This window comes from Lonchura striata, chromosome Z, assembly GCF_046129695.1.
Source record: "Lonchura striata isolate bLonStr1 chromosome Z, bLonStr1.mat, whole genome shotgun sequence".
Lineage (NCBI taxonomy): Eukaryota > Metazoa > Chordata > Aves > Passeriformes > Estrildidae > Lonchura > Lonchura striata.
In genome coordinates, this window is record NC_134642.1 from 34637935 (window position 1) to 34644687 (window position 6753).

Below are 6753 nucleotides of genomic sequence, written 5' to 3' on the forward strand. Positions count from 1 at the left end.
GCCCGCAGAGGGGGGCAAAATACTCACAAATCCAGATGGACCGCAGCCGAAAGAAAAGGTGCCTCGCTGGGGTGGTGCAGGCGCTGCGAGTCTCAGCGGCTTGGGCTCTCCACCGGAGCGGCGGTTTCCAAGCAGAGGAGGTGTTCGCAGCCCACGGAGCGAGTGGTCTACTAAAACGAAGCTCGCACGCTGGTGGACCAGCTCCCGAACGGCGCTTGAAATCCAACGAAGAGCGGGTCACGGATCCTGTCTCTTCGCGGAGACGCTCCCGTGTTACACCCGGGTGGTGTCAACGTGTTCGGGCGCCAGTTGTATCTGTTGTGCCTCTCTGGTATGGAGGCCCTGACGATACGGTGGTAATAAGAAGGCGTGCACCACGGCAGGTTGTCTCTCAGGCGCTGCTTTATTCACTGAGGGCTGGGTGTCAGGGAGGATCCGCGACCCGTCCGCTCGGCAAGGGAGCAGGCTCCGAGAGCCCCGAATAAGGGGTGGGGTAGGGCTTATAACAGGTGGCAAGGAGGAGGGGCAGGGTACAAAGGATCCAATAGGAATAGGGTTCGGAGGAGGAGTTGGGATGGGATAATTGGGATACAGCAAATGGGGATGAGGGAAGGGGGCGGTAACCGGGGAAGAACCAATTACAGACAAAGAACTTAGGAACATTCTAGAACTAAAGGCAGGTACAAAAGTGATTGAAATAAAGGTGGGCATAACTGACAGTTACATAACATAAGGGGAGTGGTAGGTTTGATGGGCAGCTTGGAGGCGGGAATCTATACAACAGCCTCCTCCCAAGGCATATTCGGGGGAGCTTTTCCCAAGTCCCCTACCACAGAAGAGGGAAGGGGGCGGTAACCAGGGAAGAACCAGTTACAACCAGTGAACTTAAGAACATTCCAGATCAAAGGGTAAGTACAAAAAGTGATTGACATAGGACTAAAGGCGGGTACAACAGATGATTATATAACCCAGGGGAAGTGGTGGGTTTGATGGACATCCAGGGAGGCGGGAATTTACACCACAGCCTCCTCCCATGGCATATTAGGGGTAACTTCTCTTACACATCTACCACATCTCCCCCGTTTTTATTAATTAAATAAACATCTCCTAATGTTTTTACTAACATCCTTTTAAAGACAGCCAAAGCAATTAAAACAGTAAGAACAATAACTAAAATCCACAGGAGTCCTTTGATGATTGAGGCTGCCCACCCAGGAACGCCCCACTGGATAATATTTTGGTCGCAGGGTCCACAGCCGAAGTTTCAGTCTTTAGATGTTGCACTTGTGTCTGGATACGCTGGATGCTGGCTTGGATGGATTTGCTTCTCGATCTTAGATTGAAGCAGCACAGTCCTTCAAAGTCCTCGCAGCTGTGACTATGGGCTAATAACAGAAAATCAATTGCCGCCCGATTCTGTAGGGTGGCTTGCCTGGTGGTTTGTTCGTCCGCCAAGAGATCGGAGAGGGCGGCAGACGATGTGTTGGCATGCTTAACTATCCAGCACTCCAGGTGAGAAAGCTCACCGAGGGCTTTAGCCACTGCATACCAGGGGAGAAAAATAGAAGCGGCAACCCTCTTTGTTTTGCCCCAATTGTAAATTTGGTCATCGCAGTTTTGGTCGAATTGTTCATATGATCTCTTTTGTCTGGCCAATTGTCTTTCCTTTTTCCAATCCATAATTTGAGTCTTATTTGGAGTGAGGGTAGTAAGCCTGCCAAGGCTACATGGACCCCCCTGGAACCGCGACGGAATGCCCAACCATACTCTGTCCCCACAGACAAGAAACATTCCCTGGGGCAACGACTTGGGACGAGTGGAGGAGACCAAAATAATAGGGCTTGTGTAGTTACACCAATTTACAGAATTATATTTTTTGTTCAATGGCGTAACATCCTTTCTGTATGTATTCTTGGCCAAGTCAATTCCATGCCAATTTTGACTTGGCCTTTTAAAGTAGAACTTTACACAGTATGTTGCTGGGGAGGACCCCAATAGATCCAATTCTTGGGGTTCCTCTTTTGAGTTTGGCAAAATCCTCGTCCACGCATCCCAAGTGTCGACCAGTTAGGTCTCCTGCCTGTGGTTCGGAGCAGGTCGGAGTTGGAGACTGGCCAGTCATCGGCTTCCAGAGGGACCCCCACCAGGCATGTGGACAGTGGATTATCCACATTGCCCATGGCCAAACAGAAGTTCTCCTGCTGCAAGGACTTTGCCAGCGTTACCCAGATGTTTTCCTTCAGCTGTGGCACAATCCAGCCGTTCGCCGCCTGCAGCCATACGATGGTGAGGAGCGCAAGGCCCGCGGCCAGCCGGATGCGTTGGGGAGACTTCTCCTGTTGGGTCTGGGTAGATGTTCCTTGGGCAGCCATCTCTTTGGACTCACTGTGATAAAGATAATTAATATAAGACTGGAACTATGATTTTCCCCAGCTCCCCCTTTTCTGTTAAATAAAATATTAGAATGAATTTTGGGGTGGGAAATTAGGTGCATGTGGGTAGGAACGCTGGGTAAGGTAAGTGGGTAAGGGGAAAGAAACAGGAGGGGACGGGGTTTTAGGGGAGTCACTGATTGGTGGGGGAAGGTAATATCTTGTTAATAGAGTCCTGATAATGATGTTGGATGCGCGTCTCGGTGTCTTCTTCTTTCGCCGGCGCCAAGCGACCGTGGTGTCCAGCGGCGTTGTGATAGGTGTTGTTGGGCCTTGTGTAGGAGGATCCGTGATGACAGTGTCTTCTAGGAACAGTTTGATGTGCTTTCCCAGGACCCACTTTGGGCCTTGGCCTGTTGAAACATAAGCGTACCTTCTCCCCCACGTGATGAGAGGGTACAGGCTGCTGATCTGTTTAGTTTCTGGGTCCCGGATTAAAACTGGAGGCCGCTCTTTCAACTGTGCCCTTGTGTTATTAAAAAAGTGCCTGAACACTGGAGGGTTTGGTTCCTTTCCGGAGCAATTTAAAAACTTTAATACATAAAGTGCTTTGCAGACCCTCTCTACAGGAGTCATTGAAAGAGCAGTGTCATGCTGTTGTTCCAATAGTCTTTTAAGCTCCTTATGGGTCCTCTCTACAATGGCTTGCCCCGTGGGGTTATGGGGAATGCGGGTGACGTGGGCAATTCCCTGTTGCAGATGATAGATAGATATAATTATTCTCTCAGCTAGCTGGATGTCACTTCTGCCCTTGGATGAATCCTGGAGTGAAATGGACTGTTCCATCCCACCCCCCAAAAGATTGTATGGCTCATCCCACACCTCTGTACCTGCCCCTAAAACATCAATGTCTGTAACCCCATTGGCCCATGCCTTGTCCCAGCCCATCTAGAAGCCCCTGAAAAGGGAGCTCCGAGGGGCCATGCGGTCTCTTGGACTTCCTCCCTCCCCCCTCTTATACTTCTCCCCCTCTCTTGGACTTCCTCCCTCCCCCCTCTTGTACCTCTCCCCCTCTCTTAGGCTTCCTCCCCCCCTGGGGCTTCCCTTCTCCTCTCCCTCCGTTTGTCTCTCCCCTCCCCCGTCCTCTTAAGCCTGGCCTCGTGCTACGCCTGGGAGCATGAGGCTCGGACCTTCCTGCACCCACAATAAACCTCTCTCCCCAAGAGCAAGTTTCAGAGATCTCTGCCTCCCTCCACCCCCACCGTGCAGGAGCATATTCTTCCCGCAATTCCCCATTGCTGAAGGAAAAGGTTAAAACGGGCTGATGTAAACCCTGGCCCATTGTCAGTCTTGATGGCCTTAGGCACCCCAAGGGTGGAGAAAGCCATAAAAAGATGTTTGATGGCATTGCAAGTCTTCTCTCCAGTATGGAGAGAAGCAAAGATTGCGCCCGAAAAGGTGTCAACAGAGATGTGCATATATTTAAGTCTCCCAAATGGGCTGTAGTGTGTGGCATCCGTCTGCCACAGCTCCAACGCTCCCAGACCTCGGGGGTTGACCCCTGTTGGTAAAGGTGGTAGGGTGAAGGTCTGGCAGCTGGGGCATGTGGCGAGGATCAATTTTGCCCGCGCCTGTGATATTTTGAACTGGCGAGCGAGTGCGGGTGCATTCTGATGGAAAAATGCATGACTCAACTTTACCTGTTCAAAAATGTCTGGTAAATTGGAAGAAAGTGCTGGTGCAGATAATCGAATGGGCATGGCAGGTTGGTCTGCTCTCTGGTTGCCCTCGGCAACTGGGCCAGGCAGGTCTGTGTGGGCCCGGACATGCATTATGTGGAACAGTTGCTCCCGGTGGGAGATAAGCCAAATGAGATCTGAGATCAACTGAAATAATTTTTCATTTTTTACCTCTTTGAGCATGGCATGTTCAGCCCGCTCTGCTATCCCGGCAACATATACCACATCTGTTACCAAATTAAATGGTTGTTGGAATTTTTTGAATGCTCTCACGACTGCAGCAAGTTCTGCGATCTGGGGGGAACCCTCAACTATTTGGATGTCAGACTCCCACTTCTGACTATCCGGGTCCTTCCAAGTGATCACCGACTTGTGGGACTTCCCTGACCTGTCGGTGAACACCATGAGAGCACCTTTAAGCGGTACCTTACTTTTGAATGATTTTGGGGCCAAATATAAAGTATCTTTGAATAATTTGTGTTTAGGATAATGGATTGAAATTTGACCAGGATAGCTATCTAGCGAAATTTGTAAATTTTCATTTGTTTGAAGTAGAGATTCCAATTGTTCCAAATTAAGAGGCACATAAATGCATGCCGGGTCGCACCCTGCGAGGGTCCGGAGGCGTTGCCATGCCTTAATGATAAGTTTGGCCATTAGCTCTGTGGGAGTGGAGATCGTTTTGGAGGGCTGGTGAGGAAGGAACAACCACTTGATGATGAGGAGTGGGTCCTTCCACCCAGCATCCCAGTGAAACAGCAACCCATGGAAGTTTGGACACTTACCCAAGATGGCAAGGTCCAGGGGAAGCAACCGATCGACCCGATGTGCTTGGCAGGACCTGATGGCATCCGCGACTCTCTCCAGGGCTCCTTTAGCGGCAGGTGTCAGCTCTCGCGGAGAAGCCAGGTCACCGTCTCCTCACAGGAGGTTGAAGAGAGGCGCCAGCTCCTCTGTTGTGAGTTCCAGGAGAGGCCGGATCCAGGTGATAGTGCCACATATCTGCTGCAGGTCCCGCAGGGTCCGCGGCTGGTCCTTGATGGTGATGGACTGGGATACAATTTGTCCGTGATGACAAATCCGAGATACCTCCATGGGGCTGTCAGCCGGATCTTCTCCTCCGCGATCTCAAATCCTGCAGATCTAATGGCTTGTACAGTCTTGTCCAGGGTAGTCTTTAAATACGCTGATGTTTGTGCGCATACGAGCACGTCATCCATATAGTAGAGGATGACGGCTTCAGGGAACATCTTTCTTATCGGCGATAGAACTTGGGCCACAAATGTTTGGCATAACACTGGGGAGTTTTTCATTCCCTGGGGCAAAGTGGTCCATTGGTAACGTTTATAAGGCTCCGCCTGGTTGATGGATGGGATTGAGAAGGCGAATCTGGGACCATCTCCAGGATAAAGTGGGATGTTAAAAAAACAGTCTTTGATGTCTATGACTGCGAGCTGCCAATCCCAGGGAAGCATGGAAGGGGAGGGAAGGCCAGGTTGGAGTGGGCCCATGTCTTCTATGACCTTGTTGACCCTGCACAGGTCTTGGAGCAGGCGCCACCTGTCTTTGCCAGGCTTTTTAATCACAAAGACCGGTGTGTTCCAGGGACTGGTGGAGGGTATCAAATGTCCCTGGCGCACCTGCTCCTGTACTAATTTATTGAGCGCTATTAATTTTTCCTCTGGAAGGGGCCACTGGTCCACCCACACCGGATCGTTCATTTTCCAATTCAACGGTGGGGAGGTGCGCTCCGCAGTGGCCCACACTACAAATCCCACGCAGAACAAAGAATGTCCAGACGGGCACCCCACTGGGACAAAGCATCCCTTACCAACAGCATGATATTTGATGAGACAACAAAGGGTCTCACCGTGGCTATTTGTCCCTCCGGGCCCTCCACGCTTACCAGATGACGGCTTCGAAGGGAGCTGACAGCTCCTCCCACCCCAGAGATAGTGCCACAAGGGGACACTAACTCCCAGTCACGGGGCCACTTTGCTCTGGGAATGATGGTGACATCCGCACTGGTGTCTGCCATGAGCCTAAGCGAGATCGATGTTCCCTGTTGACAGATGGTTGTGTTAATCATAGGTCTTTCCCTGCAAATGTTTTGGGTGAGGAAGACATATTTGTCCTCCTCACCCCGGTCTTGTCCAAGTTCGTCGGCCACACTGTCAATGATATACATCAGAGCGAGAGGAACTCCTTTCTCCAACGTGTAGGGTGGATTGTGGCACACGACGGAGACTGTTACCTCGAACCCCGGTGGAAAACACACCACTTCGGGGAGGATGTCAAGCTCCAGTGGTGTGTGCCTGCTGTTGCCAACAATGAGGACTGTAATTTCATGGCTGGAGTAAGGGGGCTCCAGGAATCCCATGGAGACGCGCACCAGGTCCTCATCCCTAAAGATGACGGTGATGGAACTGAAGAGGACCCGGCGGCGGCCAGCATCTAAATTGTTTGTTCTCCGGAAGAGGCGGTGTCCGTCCTCTGGGCTCCGCCAATCCTCTGGAACTGGCCGCTGGGCCACTGGTCCTCCCGGATGGTAGGGAGGCCAGGGCGCCGTGAGGGGCCACTTGCTGTCCTCGCGCGGCCCCTCCTCGCGCTCTGTGGCCCATTTCCCGCCGGTGGATAGGGCT